Source organism: Gigantopelta aegis, chromosome 10 (genome assembly GCF_016097555.1).
Source record: "Gigantopelta aegis isolate Gae_Host chromosome 10, Gae_host_genome, whole genome shotgun sequence".
Lineage (NCBI taxonomy): Eukaryota > Metazoa > Mollusca > Gastropoda > Neomphalida > Peltospiridae > Gigantopelta > Gigantopelta aegis.
The window spans coordinates 56,920,296-56,946,721 of record NC_054708.1 but is presented as its reverse complement, the minus strand read 5'-3'; the positions used below and the strand labels follow the sequence as shown (position 1 = coordinate 56,946,721).

The 26,426-nt window shown below is 35.5% G+C and overlaps 1 protein-coding gene across 1 annotated transcript in view; it reads left to right on the top strand.

Moving 5' to 3' along the window:
• The first annotated feature begins 321 nt into the window (after positions 1–321).
• LOC121382789 (prominin-1-A-like) overlaps positions 322–26,426 on the top strand; it is an 81,465-nt gene continuing 55,360 nt past the window's right edge. The window contains exon 1 of the mRNA XM_041512392.1: positions 322–445. The gene's annotated coding sequence lies outside the window, so the exon portion shown is untranslated. The remainder of the gene's footprint in view (positions 446–26,426) is intronic.

Here is a 26,426-nt window from a genome sequence, read left to right as displayed (position 1 = left end):
TATTGATTGAAACGTTGCATTCAGCAGAATTAGCCACACATGTTACCATTGGCGTCGTTGGGATTTAATTTGGTGGCGTACACTCTACAATAATTATATGAAAACAACACCGCTGTCGATGAACCAGTAAACAACCGAATCACACGTATTGCTAATTACGGGCTTTAATATCCATGCAACACAAACTACACATCAAGATATTACATTGATTTTTGTCTGTCGTTCGATTCGTCATGTAGTCAAGTCACGTGACCTGGCTTACCTGTAAAATCATTGTAGCGTACAATGGAGTATTGAATGCGGCACAATGTTTTATTGAATACACGCCTCGGCGTTCGATTTCGTATTTGTGTATTGCGACAGCGTGTCTCGGGTAGTTTGGGGTGGAATTCGGGCAGAGGTATTTCCACGAGAGAAAGCGAGTGCAACGGCGAGCAACTGTCAGGTAAAATATTATTTTCTTTTCACGAGAACGAAAGCGATGACCACGAACATGGATTGTTTACCTGCATAGAGCTCGTTAGGTTTTCATTTTTATATCTCTTAAACAAGGCGAGCTAAGTGGATGGATTACAAGTGGGAATTGACACACGACTCGAATGTTGTCATGTTAGAGAGAGTGAGAGTGAGTGAGAGTGAGAGAGAGAGTGAGAGTGAGAGTGAGAGTGAGAGAGAGAGAGAGAGAGAGAGAGAGAGAGAGAGAGAGAGAGAGAGATAAACAGAGAGAGAGAGTAGATGTTCGATAGATAGACTGATAAATAGAGAGATTGATAGGCAAGTAGATAGGCACATACAGACAGACAGACAGACAAGTAGATAAATACATAAAGAAAAAAAAAAGATAGATATATAGATAAGAGAAAATAGATAGATAATTAGATACACAGACATGCAGACAGACAGACAGATATATAGATAGATAGAGATACAGACATGAACAGCTATAGAAAACATAGAGATAGATCTGGATAGACAGACACACATACTTACATACCGATAAATAAATTAACAGAGAGATAGCTACATAGATAGATATATACAATAGACAGACGGACAGACAGATTGGACGCAGGTAGCTGCTTGCTAGACAGAAGGAATTTAAGTGCCTTGTGTAATTTACTTGCATGCGGTGCGTGCCATTGATTCATAATGCCGAACTCATAATAGGTTTAATGAAAAGACCACGCTTTTGAAAACCGTTAACGTTAACAATTCAGTACTGTTTTCAAACACGCAAGCTCGGTAATTATTAGGATTTGTGCCTGTATTACCCAGGGCAAGCTACCAAAGTAATATTCACACTAGTCACGGTGTGAAATAATCCAGGAATGCGTCACGATAATATTTGTGTATAACTAGCGCATATAGCCAGTGTAAAGAAAATGTACGCCTTAGGCAGGATTTCAGATATATGCGACTAGACTAAGTAATGTTTGATCAGCTCTGCTAAACACAAATGTAATTAATTATGAGGTTTAGTAACGCCAAGCGTTACTCATTTATTTACCTTTGAAATATTACTTCTCTAATATCTATATTTGTTAAGTATACAAACGCACGTACATATACATTCATAGATACATACAGACATACCTACCTACCTACCTACCTACCTACCTACCTGGATACACATATGTATATATATATATATCTCTCTCTCTCTCTCTCTCTCTCTCTCTCTCTCTCTCTCTCTCTCTCTATATATATATATATATATATATATCTATGTCCGCGTGCAAACACAACCACAAACACACACACACGCATACACACACACACACGCAAACACACGCAACACATGGAAACACACAAACGCAAACACACGCAAACACACACACACACACACACATACATACACACACGCGCGCACGCGCACACACACACAATTTCGGTTGCAAATGCCATAGTTATAGTTTATAATTTTATCCTGTTGGTTTTAAATGCAGACTCCTATTTTTATGTTTAGTTTTCTCCTGACGATGTCAACATTTAGTTAATGAAACATTGAGATTTTAAACTTGTGGTTTTAAACAGAGACATTACTTTTATTTTATAATTTATAATTTTGAATTAGAAAAAAAAAAACTGTTTATATTATTAATATAAATATATTTGATAGCGTTCAATTGATAACCGTCACAACTTTACGTTCTGAATAAACATAATTATATTAAAACATTGGAAACCGCCAAGAAATCGTATCCATAAACGAATGAATAAATGAATGTTTAACGACACCCCAACACAAAGGAAACTCGGCTACTGGGTGTCAAACAAAGGTAAATGAACGAACATACATCTCGAGGACTGGTCAGCAAAGATACAGATACCGCTATAAAATATCGATTAACATGTAGGACTGCAATACCTTGTACATTTGGCACTGCGTTGTGTTGCCACCAGTCTGACTTAAATCAGCTCAGCTTGTAAATAACATAGACGAGTTAAGCCGATTTCAATGTTGCTACATTCAGTTTTATTCAGCAAGTTACCTGTTGCATGTTAAGTAAACGTGTATCATATTCAAGTTTGGTCTTCTAAAAAAAAGCAACATAACAATTATACTCATTATTATGTTTTAGACTTTTAAACCATAATTTTCCAATTGAAACGGGCATATGTAAACATTTACCACTACAAAATAGAATATGTCCATTATATCAAAACAGAAAGTAGAAATTTCTACGAAGAATATGCACTTTTCCAAATGTAGTACATTTCATAATTTTTACATCGGGATAAAATATCGTGTTTGAAGTTTCGATGGCGATGAGCTAAAAAGAACATTCCATGTTTTCTGGTCACACAAAATTCAGTTGATTAATAAGCATTCACAAAATGTGATGAAAATGTACATCAATTTATAAGTGCATTGAAATCAGAAGTAAATCAGAACTGCAAAAATCGAAGCGCTTAAAAAAATTGCTTATTTCTCGACGATTTTGACGTTAGATAAATTGGTAGCAATACAGTGCAAAAGATTCAGTCTACAGACCTGTCCTATGCTGTGTGTCTGCGACAGCTTTTCAATATAATCTTCGGCATCAATCTCTGACTGACAGCGTCATGTCTCAGATTTTATGGAAACTAGACTTGAACTGATCTGAACTGAACTGAACGTAACTGATTATTTAGTCTAAATCACTGCGACATTACTTCACATAATATGTTTCTTATTATATATTTTAATTTGATTTTCTTGCTTATATTCGCTGTCATGTGCACACACCGTAGTTATCTGTGCGACGGTGATGAATAGTTAGTTATTAGTGAGAGAGAAGTAAATATATTGGCCTTACATCTCCCCATATAACCTTTAAAACAAGATCTGAGTGGAAGCCGGTACCAAGGAGCGAACCCAGTACCTACAGTCCTCACGGCCGACGGCTTAACCACTACTTCACTTATAGCGGGTTTCCTTGTTTCTGTATCGTTAGTTTAGACTGGTTTCATCAATCACCGGACATTCTTACCATTTAATGTAATTCTGAGGTTGTTATCAAATACGCGTAAATCAACCTTTTCAGAGAAATAGAAGATGGATTCTAGTTTATGTACCACAATGTCACCGATGTAATGATTAAAGTAAAAGCATTTACTAAAACGTACTTTTACAGATGACTTAATGTTTTTAAGCTTATCCCTCTTTTAAATACTGAAAATATTAAAGAGTTCAATAAGGTTGAAAAATATTTAATTCGGACAAATAATTTAAGAAATAATTTGATTCAATCTAGTTTTGGAATCCATATTTCTATTTGTATTGTGTATTAATTTTGTCAGTTCCCATATTACGGAACAGTCACAACCCACCTTTATACTTTACTTATTGTGTTTGCATATTGTATTTATTATGTATGCTGATGAGTTATAAAACTTAAGCCAATAGAAAACTTGAACGATTAAGCGTAGAAATTCAGTTATCTGAATGAATGAATGAATGTTTAACGACACCCCAGCACGAAAAATACATCGGCTATTGGGTGTCAAACTATGGTAATGCAAATAAATAAAGTGATGATCAACATCAATATAAAAATTCAAGACTTAAACAAAAACAGTGTAAAGAACTGTGCAAAAACACAAATATCACAGAATTTTACGGATACTGAATTTTACTCAAAACTTCAATTTTGTGCTGTAGGCCTATTGGCCATTCTCAAAGAGAATGTTACACCCCTGCACCACGGTGAGGTTACAACACACGCAGGGGTCAGTTATCTGGTGCATATATCCCATAAAAATGTGTATAGTAAAATGCTAAATACTTGTGGTAAAATGCATGGTAGCGCTGTTAACCACTAAGCTATCATTGCCACTTGATATGTCACAGACACTAATTATTCATCAATCGAGGTCAATGGCATACATGTATGTATGCCTTTTGTACTTATATGCCCTGAATTAATGTCGTTTCGTTTCCCAAACTTTATATATATTACCAAGACAAAAATCAAATTGGAGACATAATAACCAGCAAAAATGTCAAAATCATATTGATAGCAAAATAAAACACAAAATGTGATACATCTGAACATACATTTATACTGAACAGTTACCGATTATCCCCAGAAGCAATTTTTTATTTGTAACATAAAATCCTGAGAGTGCCGATTCCAACTGCATTTTAATGTATCATGTACGTTTCTAATTCTGCGAGATATTCCATACACAATTTGACCACTACTGACCTTGTTTTTGTCGTATTTGCGGAATTAACTCAGTTACAGTATGAATAAAGATGTTATCTTTTTGTTGAAGGATAGCAAAGCGTTTTGTCACAAGTTTATGCTTGTTTACATTAGAATTAGCAGTTGACGTTGCATTACGTTACCTACTCATTAATTGGATAGAATTTTGTCTCATCTATATTTCCATTGGTCAAGGCAATATATTTTTTGAAGGACCGGTGGGACCGTCCCAGGGCAATATCACTATTTACGGAAGGTCATGTAACTTGTTTTTGACCAATAAGAATACAAATATATTTTCATTATGTAATATATATATATATATATATATATATATATATATATATATATATATATATATATATATATATATATATATATATATATATATATTGTAATTGCCAACAAAAATATAATACCAATTTTTAATTATAAATCAATCCAGCAGTTTGTTCTTATATAATCTCTGCTACTCATATTTTTTTTGTATGCTTGGTTAATTGTGAAACACAATGACATTTCCATAGAGGCCGTATACCACAGCTGTGCGTTAAATCCATAAAGATTGATAATTGGCTTACGGTATTTACTGTAGTTTTGTATGTGTGTGTAAGAATGCGAGTGTGATGGAAGGAAATGGTTTATTTAACGACGCACTCAACACATTTTATTTACGGTTATATGGCATTGGACATATGGTTAAGGACCACACAGATACTGAGGGAGGAAACCCGCTGTCGCCACTTCATGGGCTACACTTTTTTGATAAGCAGCAAGGGATCTTTTATATGCACCATCCCATAGACAGGATAGCACATACCACGGCATTTGATGTACCACTGACGGGGATCGATCCCAAACCGACCGCGCATCATGCGAGCGCTTTACCACTGGGCTTCGTCTCGCCATTCCCCCCCCCCCCCCCCCCCGCGTGTGATGGATGCATGTGTATATGTATATTTTTCTCTGGTTCTGTCTGTTCATCTGTATGTATGCATGAATAATTTACAAATGTAATATTATTAGAATCTTATATATATCGTAAACAGCTTTATATCGACTTACTTCGAATCATCACTAACCAATATGATGGCAGATGCGTTCCATATTTTGAACTTTTGTAAACGTTTCCATGTCTTTGGTGAAACGTGCACACTTTATCATCGTTTTAGATGATGTGACGGACTTGACAGCTGTAGTGGTAATATTCATGACGGGTGCCACCGGTGGGGCAGGATATGCTCATCTTTCGTGAACACCCAATATCATCACTCTTTTAACAGTGATCCATGAGTGCATGCTAATCACAGCTATATTTATTCCAATGAGCTCTGAGTTCTGTACTAGTTTTGATTTAGTAAACTAGTCTGTGAGTGGGAGTCCTCTTTTGAGCGATTCAGGAAGGATTTATTTTCCAGTAAAAGTTCGCCTCAAGAATGGCTCTCCTGCTACTAGATGCCGAGACTTTTTAACGATTGTAATTACATAAAATATTAGTGGCTGTATATTAAACGTGTTTCTGACCGCTTTAGTTTTTTCCCATTTACCATAGTTTGACACCCAATAGCCGATGTATTTTTTGTGCTGGAGTGTCGTTAAACATTCATTCATTCATTCATTCATTGTTTCTGACCGTTATAATATTTGTACTAGGTTAAATTTCATTTTATTTCCTAAAAACTATGTTTTTGTACGTACGAAATTATTTGAAGACAAAATCCACTATGGGCTTCTTACAAATATTAAGATGACCAGAAACACATTGAATATACAGACACTGATATTCTAAACAAGAAAATGTATTTAATGTGTAAGTTTAATCGTAGAAATATTTTATTAGTCGGAAACATCTTACAATGCAGCAATGTCTCTTTAAGTAGCACCGTAAATGACTATTATGAAAGAGAAGCAAAGTTAAAAGCTTCAATAAACTTCATCAAACATTAATTGTTGTTTTGTATGCAAACTTACAAGTTAATTTTAAACTAGTCATAAAGTAAAAATAAATATAATATTTAGAATAAAGGTAAAAGAAAATTGCAGAGGATGTTTGTGTAAGCGTGTCTGTGTGTGCTTGTGTTGTGGTGAAGTTTGAGGTCAATTTCGTAAACAACCATCAATAACAACAGCTGCAGCAGCAGCAGCACCACCACCACCAACAAAACAACAACAGCAACACACGAACAAAACAACATCAACAAAAGCAACAAACAACAACAACAACAACAACAGCAGCAGCAGCAATAAACAACCTACCAATAACTGTGGTAGGGTAGAAAACAATATTAAAACTTAAAATACTAGACTACACCTCTATGGGAACAATCCCTGATTTTAACCAGACGTTGTGCCAACAGTAAGCGTGTTTGAACCATCGGGATATAAGCACGTTTGTACTTGCCAAAGAAACAAACGTACTAAATATTAAACGTTTGAGAATACAAATGTTTCATACAATATACCACAAAATTAATAAATTCAGTTTAAATTTAAAGTGATAAAAGGCAAAATTGATATGTAAAACATATTCAAAAACGTTTTTTTGAGAATGAATGTTTAACGATACCCCAGCACGAAAATACATGTCAAACAATAGAAGATTCAGAAAACTCATTTCTTATTTGCTTTTAAGGATTTTAGCATTATTCACCGTTAATTTGGTTAATTTAGCAAACATGAAGGAACACAATACGTTTACTGCCAGCCTGTTAAATACCTTGCAGATGAGAAAGAAGGTCACACTCTACAACCATCCCCACAAATCGCAGGCAATTTTTCAAACAAAGATGTATATACAATGCTCTCATCTGCTATTTAGCTCGTGATTCTGTTATAATTTAATTCCATAATGTTCCAAAATACATCTCAAAGGTCTTATTTTTTACACGCTATCCCAATCCCTTTCCTCACCCAATGCTGTCTTATTTCCATTAGGACATATTTGTTCCTAAAAGGGCATATTTCTTTTTGTATTCTATTTTCAATATATTCAGAATAACAACAGGACATATTTTTTCCTAGAAGGACATATTTGTTTTTCATATTCTGTTTTCCAACAAATAACAGCAGGACATATTTTGCTTCCCATTTCGAGCTCTGAATATTCCTATCGATTAAGTGAATGAATTGAATGTTTAACGACACTCCAGCACGAAATTCCTATCGAGTAGTACAGGGTTTTACCACCTACGTCTCTAGACTCCGATAAAGGGCACCATTCCTCACCATTCCTCACAGACTATGTATTTTTCTATTTTCCAATTTTGAAGTAAAAACCTCCCAATCTGAATATAAATAATCCCATTTAATTTTTACTTGTATTATATAAATGCATAGTTTGAAAACGATATGTAACACTTTCCCTCCTCACAACGTTTCGTAATGCAAACTAGATATATTAATATGAATAAACGCAAGTACATATATAGTATTACTCTTTTAAATTATAAATTAGCTTAATAAGATGTTTTTGAAATGAAACTGAAAATTGCCTTGTGTGTGTGTGTGTGTGTGTGTGTATGTGTGAGTGTGTGTGTATATGTGTATGTGTGTGTGTGTGCATGCGTGCGTGCGTGTGTGTGTGTGTGTGTGTGTGTAAAATGATGTTAAAATTCCCAAAGTCAAAGCCACGTGTGTCAAGTAACATTTTAGAAATAAAACCCTGAAGTAACCATTCGTTGTTTCTGACCTAACTAAGACACATTTACAACGATCATAAACTGAGCATGTGAACTTGCGGTGATCATTAGTTTGTGCCGTGGGGTTTGATCAGGACCAAAGTACAAGCAAGGCATAAATAGGTCATTTATTAAAAAAATATGTTGATCGTTAAATGCTAACAGTAACACCCACAAGACCTGACAAACATTTATTTAAATAGGAATGGCAGGAACGCTGTGTTAAGTTTAGTTGCGTTATATTGCGGTATTGTTTTCTAATTGTTGAAATTAAGTGTTAAATGAGACCATATTTACATTGGTACTTGAGTGGAATCTTACTCTTGTGTTTTCGGGGAACTACGGGCTTCGTAAAGGAATTTTAATTACCCAGCCAATCGTATTGTAGAATACTGATTAGTTGGCCAATGAAAATGGTTCATAATAAACTCGTGTAGTCCGTGTGTTTTGTGGGTATCGGTGATTGATTAGCTTTCACTTAGAATTTGGCTGTCAATAGTGAGTGTTTTCTTTATACATAGTATTGTTATAATTCATGCTTGTGCTTGCTTCTAAATGGTCTAAATTTATTATTATTAGACGTGTAAAATGTCATATTTATAACTAAGTAATAATGTTTGGAGTACTCGGAAATAGAAGCATCACATTTAGTTTTAATTGGTGATTTACAGATCTGTGATGGCTTGTTTTGCGGGGCCTCAAAATAATATATCGTTGTGAACGTATATTTTGTGTACATTTATTATTTAAATTATATTTCTTCTGGGTAAATTAAAGGGGGATTTTGCTTTCCGAAGAAGCAAGGGCGTAACCAACATAACGGTTCCGTTAGACTTTAACTAACAAGGAGCAAAATCCGGGTTTGCAGTTTGTAAAGACTTTCTGAATAAGCAAGGACGGAACCGTTGTAAGGGTCCCGTCAGACTTTAATAGGGAGCGGTTTAGACGAGGCTGATTGACTAATTTTCTCTATTTGTGTAATAAGAATTATAGTTAACTTACAATTGAAAACAATCAAGCATTCCGAAATAGACAGGTTCCAGTTTTACCAGGTTTTTAATTCCAGGTTTAAATAAGAGAAAATTGGGGACCATGAAATTTGGCCGGTTTTGACAGGATTTCGGTATGTTCAGTGTCTGGTTTATATATATATATATATATATATATATATATATATATATAAATGAAAATTGCAGATATTATACATGACACCTAACATTTAATCAGTAATTTATACAAATGCACTGAAATTGTTTCATCGATTATTGTATACAAAAAAGGTAAAATTCTAGTAAGTCATTATCTCTTTTATTACCATAAGCTTGATCTGCTTTGAGTAGACTTACTGGGGGGAAAATATGGAATAAGCCTGACCCAAGTTTATTAAAAGATAACAGTGTGACATGTATATCGGGTAATGGCATAGAAGATAATAATAATATATGCTATACAACTAAACGTATCCGTAGTAACACAAATACATTTACCTATGTGATTGTATTTTTGGGTAATTATATTCTACAATTTTTTTTAGTACACGTGGTATATAAATAGGAATCTTTGTATGCTTTTCTGTTCATATGTCGGTGTACTCTATTTAATATTTATGTATTTTGGGAATGCTTTGTGCATTTTTGCTGCACTAAATTATTATTATTATTATTATTATTATTATTATTATGATCAACAACAATTTTAGTTTTGACTTTGAATCTGAATGACAAAGCCGTTATCCGCGATTAAGATCGTATGTCTGCACAGTGCAGAGTCGAAGAGGCATTTGGCAAAGCAGTGGTTGATTTCATGGATCTCTATCTAGTGCCTCGTTTAGTCACTCCCGAGGAGATCCTTTACTTCCTTTACTGGACAAGACATCCTTCGTGAACTGCCACAAAGAGGATGCCACTCCTTGACCAGCTTACTATTTAATAAATAGCACGGGACATAGCTCATTGGGATAAATATAGCTGTACTGACATACACTCACGAATCTCTGCCAAAACAATGATTATTTCAGGTGTTCGTAAAACGTGAGCATATCCTTCCCCAATGGTGGCTTTCATCGTGAGTACTGCCACCACATCAGTTAAATCACTTCATCTGAAACAATGAAAAAACAAATATGCCAAGAGTTTCACCAAATTGATGAAAAGGTATGCACAAATTCAAACTTTGGAATAGCAGCAGTCATCGTTTTGGTCCGATGCACCATATTTAGTTGACAAAGCCCCCCCCCCCCCCCCCCCCAATGTCTACTATAAACGTCTTGAAGACTGGATTGGAAGTGTGAAGTGTACATTGACTGTGCCTTAAAACATTTATAATGAATAGTTTTGCACTAGTACAGTTGGAATCTTCTGGTGAGGGGAATTCTTTGATGTTCGCATAACTCGGAGTAATTCATTGACCGTTTTATTGTATTCGTCGTGAGGTATTAGCACGAACCTGTTGCTATAGCTCTTGAACATTTTCTTTAAAACAAGTGTTTTCACCATTTGTGCTGGACTTGACGTGTAAGAGATAATACCAGCAATGTTATTTTTATTCAAATTCAAATCACAAATAATCAAGCCTAAATATACTTACCTAATCACTTTTATTTAAATGCATATACACCTGTTATCAAGTACTTATAAATAAATATTATGTTTCGTGCTGGGGTGTCGTTAAACATCTATTCTATTTTATTCTATTATATTATAAATAATTATGTTACGGTGGAGAGTATAAATAATAATAATATACTAGCTATTTGTTTGACAACAGGTCAAAGAACACAGGCCGACATCACATGCCGTTCAGAGGTTGAAAAATAAAATAAAACACAAGAATGGAAATTTAACTTCTAAGAGTTACGAAAAGTACTAAATTATAATGATTTATATGGCATTCGGTATTTCCATTTTACAAATTAAGATCAAAACTAGAATGGTCAATTTCTGGGCTTCATTGATAACAGGTAAGCCAAGTAAAATATTGGCACTAATTACAAATAAAGGTAACAAATACACACGAACAAACGGGTAAATCCAAATGGTTAACTTGCTTAACGAAACCCTAAACATACATGGACTGGATAATTACTAGTTAAGTCATAACATAAATAAGAAAGCGTTTATGACTACAGTATCTCAAAATTGTAAAGATAAATACTTGCGTGTTTGGCAAGATAACTTGAATACGTCTACAGAATGCATTTCTTAAAGAGTATACTATTCAAAACAAAATTCTTGTTTGAAATTTATCTTCTCCATTTACGTATTAATTTTAGTTACTTCCGAGCAAGTAATCATTTTGTACCTATCGAAAGCGAGAGATTGCAAAATGAAGAACGAAACGACAGACAGTGGCGTCATTGTCACTCCAGTCTAGGTGTTGGGTTTCACTATCTTTTTCAGTGTCCATATTGTGATAATGATAGGTAATATATATATATATATTACTCAAAAGAATTTAAGGGTCAGACGATATTTTCGACATTATTTTCTGAATGTCAATTATATTAGCTAGACCATAATGTCACGCATGGTATTGTTCCATTTTGACGAAAGTGGGTCTAAGCAACCCATAAATGAATTAAAATCCACTGTCATTGACACTGTCGACTAGTTCTAATGGCGAAAACATGCTTACATTTGCACGTAAATTAGGGCGAAAGCGAGAGGTCTGCTAAGTGCCCATAACTTGCTTTTTCACAAAGCGCTTCATTTGCACGCTTTGCATGTGTATTCCATGTTCCCAATGCTGAATTTCTGTATAATTGGAGCTTGCGTTCGTGTACGGTGCACACTCCAAATTCGACAATGGTACGACGTCAACTGACTATCGAAGATCTAGGAAGGGCTATTGCTTGGCTTCAGGATGGCAATACGCAAAGAAATGTTGCTCTGAGACTTGGTGTCAGTCAGAGTGTCGTTGGCCGACTGTGGCAACGGTACCATATGACCAATATGGCTCTACGTCAACGCACAACCACTGCACGCCGATTACGTGACAATCTGCGGACTGCAACTGGAACTGAGTGTCTGATCAAACCATACGCAATCGTCTGAGAGCCAATAATCTACGCTGCCGTCACCAGGCTGTTCGACCACCACTCCTACCACGTCACAGAACGGCCAGACGCCACTGGTGCACACTTCATCTGCGGTGGCAACGTGTTCAGTGGGGTCGAGTGATGTTCATTGATGAGTCCAGGTTTAGTCTCCTGTTCAACGACGGTCGGGTTCGTGTCTACAGACGTCCTGGGGAGCGCTTCGCTGACGTTAACGTTAGACAACGTCACCGGTTCGGTGGTGGCAGCGTCATGGTGTGGGGCGGCATCTCTATCCACCACAGGACCCCCCTCTATGTGGTGGATGGCAATCTGAATGGAATCCGCTATCTGAATGAGATTATCCGGCTGTTGGTTCTCCCAGGCCTTCAGCAGATTGGCGGCGGGGCAGTTATGCAGGATGACAATGCCAGACCCCACCGCGCCAGGGTGGTAACGGACTTTCTCAGACAACAAGGTATCGCCAGGATGGATTGGCCAGCATATTCGCCTGACTTGGCCCCAATAGAGCATGCCTGGGACGAATTAGGCAGGAGAGTTCGGGATAACCATGCCCCTCCGGCCAACCTTCATGATCTGGGTCAACTTCTTATGGCAGAGTGGCAGGCCATTCCCCAAGAGTTCTTCAGACGTCTGATCAACAGCATGAGGCAACGATGTGTCGAGTGTATTCGCGTCAGGGGTGGATTCACACACTATTAAACGAATGTTCTGATGTGTAAAATCCATGTTTGACAACCTTCAACTTTGACAGCATGTCATGTGACTTTCTTGTATACAGTGACGTTTATTTGTGTTTTTTTGTAAATATGGAACAATAAATAAAAAAATTGGTGTAGTTTACATCATCAATCTAATACACTCTGAAACTTATTTGGTTATAAATTTTTGACCCTTAAATTCTTTTGAGTAGTATATATATATATATATATATATATATATATATATATATATATATACACATACATACACACATACACATACACATACACACACACACACACACACACACATATATATATACATATATATATATATATATGTAGGCAAATACTTCCGCACTAGGCCAAACACTCTCAAATGAAAACATCTCTTTACGTCTCCAAACGTTTCTGTTATTGAAAAAAACTATTAACTCTGTATTTAAATATACATGTATATTTGAAAAATAGATACATTGTATTTCGAAATATTGTATATGTACTACATTATATAATATGTTATAGTATGTTATATTATGCTATAGTTGCCAATCATTTGTATTATACTATTTTTGCATTTGTATTGCTGTTTTACTGCAACTGTACAAAATATTAATGAAATGAAAGCACCCCTGTGTATCGCCAAATGATGATCTGAATGTAAACAAATCTGAACGACAACACCGTTATCCGCTACAAAGAGGACTGCCACACCCACACCCAGGGCCCCATGCTTACAAAACATTTAGAGTCGAGACTCAATCTCTAATGACGTCTCACGCATACAATTTGTATGGCGTTATCATGACATTAGTGTCTCAGACTCTATTGTAGTCTGAGTCTAGACTAAAAAGGTTTATAAGCTCCAGGCCTGGTTCCCGTTCCACGAAGCGATCTTAGCACTAAGATCACCTTAAGTACTTAAGATACTAGTAGTTATAGATCACAACTAGCACATGACAGAGCTCATTGGAATAAATAAGTTCCGTTTTTCTGACGCAAACTGAATCATTGATTCAATATCGGTGGTTAAATCTACATATTCTAATTACTACTGATAGGATTACCTGAGGCTAGATCTTTCATTTTAATGAAATATTAATTAGAAAATGTGATTCACTGTTAGATTTGTGAAGACTTCTTCTCCCCCTCCCCTACCCGCTAAACGAGTTGTCATAACAAACGATCACCTCAGAATGATTGATGCACGAAATCCTAAAATTTAATTCAACAACCTTAGAGCTAATTAATTTAGAATGTCGACAGTTATTTCTAAAAATACAGAATATATTTTTTAATTATTTCTTTGTGTATTAAGCAAGATTTATGCCAATAATATATATGAAAACAAGGAAGAATATGTCTTTATTTAAAAGAACGAGAGAAAGTAAGAACACCTGTTTCTCATGTCTTGATTCCTTTCCTTGAACTTATTTTCGTGCTTATATCCAATTACGGTTCAAGCACGCTGTCCTGGACACACACCTCAGCTATCTGGGCTGTCTGTCCAGAGCAGTGGGTTAATTGTTAGTGGTTAGTGAGATGAAAGAGGGTGTAGTGGTCTTACACGTACCCATTGGGACGTCTGGGTGGGAGCCGGTACCGGGCTGCGAACCCTGTACCTACTAACCTTATGTCCGATGGCTTAACCACGACACCACCGAGGGTGATAAAACGTCCACAACGTATATGTAAAACTATCATATTTTAAGTAATAAACAACCCTGTTGCCAACTGATCGATTTGTCAGTTTACCGTAATAATATACTCAAATGTGATAAAATATTAACACCGTTATTTCTGTATAAAACTAAACAATAATACCAGTCTTTCATGATACCGATAAAAAAATAATCAACTTTCTTTTGTTCGTCCAAGTAGTGACCGTTAAACACGGCACTGTTTGTTCGTTGCTAGGGACAAAACAAAACGTGGTTGTGAGATAAATCAATAATCAACCATGGACCATTAACTGCCGTCAGTAACGCACGACTGAGACACTGACACACTGGAACACATATTTTTTTGACCTGTTTCTGAGAAACAAACGTCAGTTTCTAAATTACAGAACAGAAATTGGTAAAAAAGAAAAAAGAAAAAAAAAGAACAAAACAAAAAAAAAAAAAAAAAAAAAATAAAAAAAAAGAAGAAAGAAAGAAAGAAAAAAAATTAGAGACCCAGATTCCAAACATGTCTTGTGGTTTTGAATTCTGTTTGAGCACTTGACTTGAGCATATGTGATATACTAGTACTTCCTTTTAGTCTGTAAACATTTAAGAAAACATTATTAAAATATTATGATACGATTATTGTTTTATTCTAGAATACGAAACTGCTATTATTATCATTATTGTTATTATTATTAAAATAGTTTACTGCCACAAAAAATATTTGGCAGAGTTAAATTTGGAATGAATGAATGAATGAATGAATGAATGAATGAATGTTTTATGACACCCCAGCACGAAAAATCAAGTTAAAGTTGGAGCTCTGAGGTGATTACCTTGCACAACGTTTATAACTACACAATCTGTAGTTATTAATATAAGTAATGGATTACTAGCAGCAATAATATTTCTCTCTCTCTCTCTCTCTCTCTCTCTCTCTCTCTCTCTCTCTCTCTCTCTCTCTCTCTCTCTCTCTCTCTCTCTCTCTCTCTCACACACACACACAACTTCCGCCCGTTTTTAAAGATTGTTTTTAATTAATCATTTCGGTGGGCCCATTGAGCTATTTATTCCTTTAGCCAGTGTACAACGACTAGTATGTCAAAGGAATCTCACCAAACCAAGTCGGGTAGGGAAAAACAAGGACATAGGAAAGAAAATGGTAAGAACCCCTATAAAAAGACCCCAAACAACCAACAACACCCCCCCCCCCAACACCCCCAAAACAACAACAACAACAACAACAACAGAAACCCTAAATAAAACAATAAACAACACAAAACCACAGGGTATTCATACGTTATTAGTTGTCAAATATCTCACAAAAACACGTACTGATTTTATTAAAGATTCACCATATCTTATTACAACACGCCTCACATAATTCAATGATTTTGTTAAATATTAAAATTATCACATGACATCTGTCAAATTTAATTCCCTAGACTTATTTCTAAACATGCGAACTTTTGATAAATCATTCATAATTCACATTAAACTTTCATCACATTTATATCACAATCATACAATATGAGCAAATGTCAATAATTTACAGTCTATCCAAAAGCGCTTGTTGATGCGCATGTTTATACAGATATTTTGCCAAACACCATCCAGAAAATCCGGAATCGACTTGGGGGTCATTTGCTCGGTCCTGGCAGAGGATTCCGAGTCGCGCAAGGATACTTCCGCACCCATAGTTGGTACGCTTCTTGAAAAGGTTACCAACTGCATCCTACTGAAAGTCAGTCGTACAGTGGATTCCTACCAAGTGCTAGAACCACTGAATTACCTTCCAGACTGAAATGTAGTGGCGTCTCACCATGGTGAAGATGTTTCCACTATTTTACCAAATGCCCATTGATTCCGCATTGTGCAGAGATAGGTCTTGATCGCTGTTAACGGTTTTGTCGTTCAGATTTATTCCACATTTCGCAGATCTTATTTTTATGGTGGGCATCGCTCATGAACAATAATGCCCCATGTTTCTCGAAAAAGGCTAATAGTTTAGATGCAATAATGAAATGAATACTGATATAGATTTTAGGATCGCAAAATTATATAAAACATAAACTTTTATTTATTCAGTATACACAGTGATCTGGAGATTTTATCAATAATTGTTCAGGTAATAATAATAATAATAAATGTATTATTCAGTAATTGTACATGAATTATTAATATGAAATTAGTATATACTGGGAATTCTTTCTTCCCGTTTCTTTGTATTTTAGTTTTCTTTCTTCCGTTTCATTTTTCCTGTTTAATTTGTCCTGTTTCGTTTTTTTTCCTGATTCCTCCTTTCCTACATTCTGTCTGTTGTATATATTTACTTCAGCAATGTCTGTCTAGTAGATATTTGTATTTTCTTAGTATAGAAATCAGAGATAGAGCGTATTTAGAAACATTATCAAAGTGATTTGTCAATTTCCTCCTGTCTGTGAACGTTAAATCTAAATACTACTTAGTTTTTTTTTAACGAAAATATTACTTCGTAATTTACTGGTATTGAATTGTATCATCAGTATCACTGACGTAACTAAACATAGAAGAAGAAGGAAGGAAATGTTTTATTGAACGACGCACTCGACAAGATGGTGATTGACGGTTATATGGCGTCAGACATATGGTTAAGGTCCACACAGATATTGAGAGAGAAAACCCAAGTTGTTGGATCGATCCTAAACCGACCGCGCATCAAGCAATCTCATTACCACTGGGCTACGTCCCGCCCCCGAAAATAGAAGAGGACCGAGTATTAAGCCTTGAAGTAGTCCACTATTAGTTCACCACAACTGGATTAGAAACAATTAACAAAAATGCTTTGCGTTGTCTGTTACACATTTGCCTATCCATTTTGCACCGATGTCCTTTGTTGCTGTCAAGTTCTAGTTTATAAATTAAGACTTTATGCCATACCCTGCTTTGGACAGGTCGCAGAAGGAAGGAAATATTTTATTTAACGACGCACTCAACAGACTTTATTTACGGTTATATGGCGTCAGACATATGGTTAAGGACCACACAGATATTGAGAGAGAAAACCCGCTGTCGCCACTTCATGGGCTACTCTTTTCAATTAGCAGCAAGGGATCATTTATATGCACCATCCCACAGATAGGATAGTACATACCACGGCCTTGGACAGGTCGCTTAAGACAAAAGAACAGGAAATTAACGTTTAGCAAACATTTCCATTAATTGATGTAATGCGCTATAGTCTGTGTTCTTCTGAAATTCATAAAAATAGATTGTTGAATCAGTTTTTTGTTTTAATATATAAAGGTGCTTAACTTTAAATTAAAACGTCTAAAAGATTATTAAATTTAATTGTATTTATATGATTATTTTAAGTATTTTTCAACACAGGTGTTATTGGTAAACTATTTATAAAGTTTAATATATTATCATTGGATTTTTAATACACACACGGACTGTAGAACAAACAGAAGTACATAATTTCCAGTTGAAACAGAAACCCTATAAATACTCTATGATACATAAATACAAAATCGTGATCATCAAACACTATTCGCGCGTATCACTGCATGGCTACGAAATGAACAAATCGATTCGAAGTCATATATACATTTGCATTGGAAACAATGATACCCGTGAAATGTAGATGAAAAGATAGATTTATAACCACAGGTGCGTGAGATTAAAGTCTTATCCTAGTTATAGTAGTGCTTTTGTGTTTGGAACTTATTTCTTTTAATTAGTATTACTTACGTCCGGTTTAAACACGAATAAAGACCCAGATATCCAGATAATTATATAAAAATTAGAACATGGCTGTTTTCGTGTATTTTTTTTTCCGTGGTGACACTGGCCGTGACAGGGGCGTCGGATTATGAATTAGATTGTGCTCGGAACTATTCTCTTTGTCTGATCCTGCGTCTTGTGGGTCTTGTGATTGAAATGTGATAGTGTGTGGCTCAGCGAGTCAGTCTACCCTCTCCTCCCTCCGCTGAATGTGGACTGTGCCAAAAAAACACAAAAAAACACACAAAAAGAACAAAAAAGAAGACAGGCGTAATTGTTGGATGTCGAACGTACCATATCCACTAACGTATGCCATATGGGTATGCTTAAAACTATTTTAAGTGCTGTTTTGTATGAGAGCAAGACTAACACAGGTACGTGCTTTATGTAAAACACTAAAAAATAAATCACTGTAGGTCCGATGGGGAGAATTGTGAATTAGGGGGTGAAATGCAAATACATGCAAATAATAATTTGTTAAAACTATATTTCGTACATATATCCAATGAAGGTTCAAGCACGCTGTACTGGGCACACATGTCAGATATCTAGGCAGTCCGTCCAGGAAAGTAGGTTAATGGTTAGTAATAGATGTAATGGGCCCTATACCTCCCCACTGAGCCTTTAAAATTCGCTCTGGGATGGAAGCCGTCACCGGGTTGCGAACCCAGTACCTAAGAGCCGTACGTTCGATGGCTTAACCACCGACAGACGCACTAACAGTAGATGCTCTTAGATGTATTCTTCTTTTATAACTAACACTGTGCTGCTTTTCAATAATGTTTAAACTAGAATACCTTTAGCCAGTGAAAGTTAAGCACGCTGTCAGCTATTTGAGATGTCTGTCCAGGATGTTGGTCAGTGGGAGAAGTAAGTGTTGTGAACTTACACCTGGCATCTCACTGGACCGTTCATTCTGGATTGCGAACCCATCACCTATTTGTCTTAAAATTCCATGGCTGATCAACATTCACTTTTGCATGCCTTTCAATGCAATTATGTACTTTTCAAATAACCAATTGCTTTGAATTTAATTTTAATTGTTTGTACTAAATAAGTATTCCTAGAAGAATACAACAATATCGAGACGGCCAAGAGACGTCTGGTTTAGAGAGATCTATCCCTTGATAACTATCTTGCAAAAATCAAGAGGTTAATCAGGACAACTTTCAGTTATCGAACCTCATGCCAGAGCACCAACTCATTTTACTGTTGTATAAGTGGCAGCATACGACTCGAACAGTTGTTATTTAGTACCAAAAATGAAAAGTAACTTCAAAGCAATTGGTTTTGTGAAAACTACAGAGGTCAGTCTACTTGTAATCATCAAAGAAACATTTAGAAAGGCATTTCAGTATTTTATATTATTTATTTAATGAGGCACTATTTTCTAAACCGGACTACATTAAGCGATACAGCACGTCACGGTGGTGGTACGATGCCTTAACCACGTCGACACCGAGGCCGTAGGCTATTGATTCATGCATGGTCTTGTTGATGTAGTTTTTCAATTTTGTCTTACTGGTCACCGGGTTACGTATATTTGTAATTAACATTGTGTTTTGATTATTGTAACTTGATGTCTTGTTATTGATACTTGTTAACACCAACAATGTGCAATTGGTTTTTTTTAATGTTTTCATATATGCAATGGCACTTTTCATTTCATTTTTGTTTTCCTATGTGACAAAACATTACAACATGCAATACACGTACAACAGACAGACCGTTATAATCTAAATGAAATGCATAAATAATATTCTTACACACCCGTTAGTGAGAATATCATGAGTTATTTATAATGTCACACGGTATACAAGACTGATTGTTGACCGGGTTCTCACAGCCATACCATCCAAAGAAATAAGCACACTCGAAATTGATGTCTCCATATCGTACAGGTTAACCTGAAACTCACTACTCTGTGACGTATATGTTAACTGCAAACTCTATAAATATGTTTTTATTGAAAAGGACGTCTAAAATTTTCAAACCTGTTTTTATATGGATGTGTAAGAAGTAGAATACTATTTTCATATGTTGGTTAGATACCATTTATCTTAAAACAAGTTGTTTAAAAACATATACAACGCGCTTTCACTCGCAAGATACGTTTTAAAACAACTTGTTGAGAAATAAATGGTATCAGTGGCGGATCCAGAAAAATCCATATAGGGGGGCCCCATTGACATGAGGCGGAATGCCAATGGAACTTTGGGGAGGTTTGGAGGGGATCGTAAAAATGAAAATTAATATATAATAAAATTATAACTGTCACAAAATTTAGGGGGGTATCTGATATGACGGCCACTTATGCAGTATAATGTTTTTAAAGAGTTTATGCTGATGTTATTAAAAGTGTTAAGTAAAATGACTTTGTAAATATGAGCGGCAGAGATATGGTTCAGTGGTAGAGCGTTCGCCTGAAGTGCTATCGACCGTATGTTCAATCACCATCTTGTCCCTGTTCCTACCTATTAAGAAAAAGTCATGGTATGTGCTGCAATGCCTATCTAAAAACACATATAAAAGATCCCTTGCTACATTTTGGTAGAAACAACCTATATGGCTGCAACGGGTTTCACCTCTAATTCTCTTTGTACCGAATGTCGAAATAGCAATAAATTAGACACTCCAATAACCGTAGTTTAATATGTACTGATGTGTAATTGAACAAATATTCCTTTTTCGTTTATAAATATAACTCCCATTTAGGATATCTCGTGATCAATGTTTCACCTGCCATTCGCATGCAGTGTTTTGTTATTTTAGCTTGTTACCATAGGTACGGCGCGAACACAGGTAAATTAGGCAAACAGAAATTAACCGGTACATTTAAGGCGACTCCACATGACACGGGTGCCTTGTACGAGAATAGCCACGAAAACACACGATTTTGACATCACGATTTCATCGGTTTCTATGCAATTGACTATTCTCGTGCGATGCAGTCGTATCGTATGTCATCGCCTTTATACTGTACCACTACAGTGAATTGATTTTAAACCACTCTATTCGACTTTCCCGTCCATAATTGCCCATATCATGTTTCTTTCACATCGAGCTAAATACGGGTGCAATCAAGTTTGGTAAACTTTCTCCACACAATTACAAACACGCAATCCATTTATGTTGACAGTAACGCTAGATATAATCTTTTTCTCTGCATATGTGGTAATTCTTTTATACCAGGAGCGGACCCGGGGCAGGAATGCTGGGTGCGCATCATGCACCGAAATTATAATGTTTAATGCTGGATGAATACAATCAATCTGTTTTGGGGTTTTTTTTTTCGTGGGAAAGCTATACTATCTTGGTGAGCTTGGTGTTGCTGGGAAATATTGCAGGCTGTCCACCGATCCTACCTTTCCCTAATTTTTGGTCATTGTCCTATTTTTCCTACTTTTTCTTCAAAATACCTAGTTTCTCCTAAAAAAAGTTTTGTTTCAAAATGCCGCGAATTGTTGTTAAAATGTGCTTATGGCTTGTGTTATTATATAAGTGAACAGTTATGGAAATTTGTTTTCAACAAGATATATCTCCCAATTTAAGGCACCATATAATTCCATCAAATTAAATTTACATCCTGACAGTCAGTATGAGATGAAATTTAAGTTCTGGCACTCAAATGTTACCTTTGCCATGTCTTTGTATTGTGCTCCTTCAATACTCAGATGAAGAAATGTACTTTTAGTATAAACCATTTTGGGTACGATCTTTTCAATGGTTATGATTATTTTATTGTAAGATAAAAAAAAAAAATGTAGGTATTTCACGTTTTCGCAAAATGCTTGTTTTTCATCAACTGGATGGGAAAAACATAATCCTCCATTATGTATCTACGTGGGACAGGGCTATTCCACCCTAGTAGCATAATAACAAATTATGTACCCTCGAGTGGAATAGCCCTGTCCTACGTGGACGCATATGAAGGATGCGTTTGTCCAGTTTAAGCATGGATAATATTGCTGTGTATTGTATGAGTCCTACCTTTCTTCTATTTTCCTACTTTTCCCATATTTTCATTCCTACCTTTGTTCTACTTTTTTCACAAGGGTGTGTTGGACAGCCTGATATTGCCTGAATATAAATTACTTAACGTACTTTACTATAGTATAGATGCCTTTTCTGATCTTGAGTTTGACACCCAATAGCCGATATGTCTTTTGGTTTGGGGTGTCATTAAATATCAATTCATTCATTTTGGATCCTGCATCCCGATTCCACCCACAGCACTAACGATCAATGCTTTTGTATTACATTAAAAAAAACCCCGAAAATGGAACAATATTTGCTTTCTCTGTTAGTTTAAATATTAATGTGTTGCATATATTTTAAGTCCTTTAAAAAACACACACAAAGCTTCTGTTCTACCAAGTCGTGTAATACTGCCAAGCCCATTCCATAATTGTTTGTGTAAAACACCCAGCATTGAAATACTCGTTAAATTACTTTATTGAATTCAACCCGGATCTAAAGGTGTTCTTCTACCTGGCAATCTCGTGGCGCGTGCGTCAATTTAACGTCTCGCTTTCTCTATGCCAACTTACGATGAACTAAAGGCAAAGCCACACGATACGAATTGCTCGTACGAGAATGGCCGATTGTGGCAGGACAATTTCATTGGTTGCTATGCAATTGGCTATCGCCGTACGAGACACTTGTATCGTGTGGTGTCACCTTAAGGATGTTGCATTTTCTATGTTTCTTTCATTCTTTCTTTCTCTCTTTCAATAATATTTATTTCTATTCATATTTAAATGGCATAAACATATTACTGTCGTGACATGTATGTATTACGGAGAAGGCATAGGAAGTTGTATAACGTGTGCCTAATTCATTTGTTCTTTTTAATAAGCAGTAAAATATGTTTCACTCTAAGATGATGAACCACACACGTTAAAATAATGTCTAGTATTGATTTATAGTTTTTTTAATGGCAAAATCAAATTCAGTAAAAACATGCAAAAATATGTAAAATAATGTTTTAAATAAAATAAATATAAGTAAAAAGTCTACTTGTTTTTGGTTGTTTTTTTAATCGAAGGTGGAATTAAAAAAAACCCCTAAGATTTCAGAATCAACATTTCACGAGCGTATACACTGTACTTGTTTGCAATGGCGGATCCAGAAAATCCAGTTGGGGGGTGGGGGCGGCCCAATGTCATGAGGCGGAATGCCAATGGAACTTTGGGGGAGATTTGGAGGGGACCGTAAAAATAATAAAAAATAATATATAATAAAATTATAACTGTCGCAAAATTGGGAAGGGGGGGGCGGGCCCCTGCCCCCCTAGATCCGCCTCTGGTTTGTACCCACTTGTTCCCACTTGAAAGCATATATAAAAATGTAAATTTTCTAAGGAAGACTTTGATCAATATTATGTTTGTTTAATAGCATACGCTGGAATTATGTGCCCGTAAACATGTGCATTAATAAATAATCGTACTTTCGTTTGTGTTTTAGATTACACACTTATTTATACAGTCACGACTTGCCATACGTCGATGTGATTTCCGCTGTTTTTCGTAACATAATATTTTATTCGTGATCTTGTCAAAAGGTTACAGGATAGGGGTTTATATTTAGTTTGTTTATGGACATCCTGTTATGGTCGAGCTTGTCACAACTTGAGCTAACACGAGTATAGGCCTGTCATAAGAATATATATATATTACCATAGTGTGACATCCAATAGCAGATATATGTTTCTTACTGGGTGTCGTCAACATTTATTCATTCATTCATTCATTCATTCATTCATTCATTCATTAATGAGAATATAATTCTATTTATGAATATTAATATTGAAATGATAGGCTTCAGGTGGTTTTATTCTTATTTATTCGTTAATAGTTTAATTATGGAAAACACATAAGCCTAATGAAATATCACTGCATACATAGTTACTTTTTATCTTGCAACCACCGTTTCTATTCACAGAATATGATGACGGATAAAGCAAAGTAATACTCTTGACGTCACACGCATAGCCTACATTACAAAATCGTTCATTTGACCTCTAGGTCATAGTACCATGTGGCTGAAATAACAGAAACAAATAGAGGATATTTCTTGTGTTTTTTTTAAATACGATTTTTATGTCAACGAGTTATGTATGAAAAACATATTGTCACGAATTGCAAAGCCATGAGTGAAAATATGGTTTTCACACTTCACGAGTTGACATAAAAATCGTATTAAAAAACCCACCATGAAATGGTCTATTTACTATTTACATATTTTCCAATTTTTTTATAATATATTTCACTTTTTGTTAATATCTTTCGCTTATACTACAGAAAACACGTAACACCATGATATATTTCTTGTGATGGAACTTTTCCAGAAGATATACTTGACCATAGACTTTTTAAAAGAAATTTGAATAAAAATTATCTTTATTTAATTATTAAATTAACATTTATTTAATAATACTGCTGTGCAAACATACCAAACAAAGCGATCATAAAAAAACCCTTTAAAAGCCGTTAACTTTTAACGTGCACTCAATAACAGGACATTATGTCATAATTATTTAGCTTCATATTCAATTCGTTGTTGATATTTTATCGTAATTGCACTTAATATCCCCTTTTTATAGGTACAGTTGTTTAAATTACTTTTTAAAATTTATTTTTCAAATACGATCAGATGCATTGGTAATCATCAAACTTAAATACGAAGAAACGACACAAAAGGAGATAATTTAATCATGAACTTTAACAAAAAGTAAATACGATTTCTATATTTTCACTGGAAGTAAAATACAGTGAAAATTTATCTTTTCACCTGATATAACTTTTATGGTTTCTGTAGATCTATATATTTCTTTGCTATGCATATAATAATAGCTTTCCCCCTTAATGCTTATGGTCTGCAGGATAAAGATAATAACTAGTTTATGACGTCGAATATTTACTTTATCCTGTTCAGGCTGCATTCTTACCATCACAGGATAAAGCAGATATCCGACGTCATAAACTAGTTATTCTCTATTTAAACTGTAGAATAAAATAAAAAGAAATTAGGAATATGAAATGATAATCTTGAACATACACACGTCTCAGTTGTCGATTATTTAAAATATATTTTCGAAAAAACCCGCACTGATGTTTATATCACAGTGGTTCCAGGTAATGTAGACGTTAACGCTAAAGGTATCACCACTAGAGCTATTGGAAGTCAAACATTTCCCACATAGTCTGTATATTCGTAGAGGATACCCGCTACACATATTTCCGTTACAGCAAGGTAGGGCAGCACATACCAAAGCTTTAGATGCAATAGTCGTAGGGCACTGGTTGGGACCAGACATTTGATATACAACTTGTTCTAACCAGTGCACCACAATTTATATATAAAAGGCCATGGTATGTGCTATCCTGTCTGTGGGGTGGTGCATCTAAAAGATCCCTGGCTACTAACAGAAAAATGTAGCGAATTTCCTCCTTAAGACTATATGTCAAAATTACCCAATGTTTGACATCCAATAGCCGACGATTAATAAATCAATGTGTTCTAGTGGTGTTGTTAAACAAAACAAACTTTGATCTACAAAGGACCATCGCCCATATACAATGCAATACTATTCAGGCGAGTTCTCTACCACTGAGCTACGTAACGAACGGCGAACGTGATTTCTATTTACATGTTAGTCAAGTTACCAAGTCGTGCAATGTGATAGTCTGTAGAAGAGGGCCGATTAACTTTTACCGGCATTGTGTTTACCATTAGAAGTTCTGCTCAAATACCTCAAGTGGCGCGTAGTCAACCACACACAGACAGAGAAGATACTAACAAAACACTGTGTGGACATTTCTTTTGTCAACCTTGCATTGCTGGGACTGTGTTCACAAACCACAAGCGAT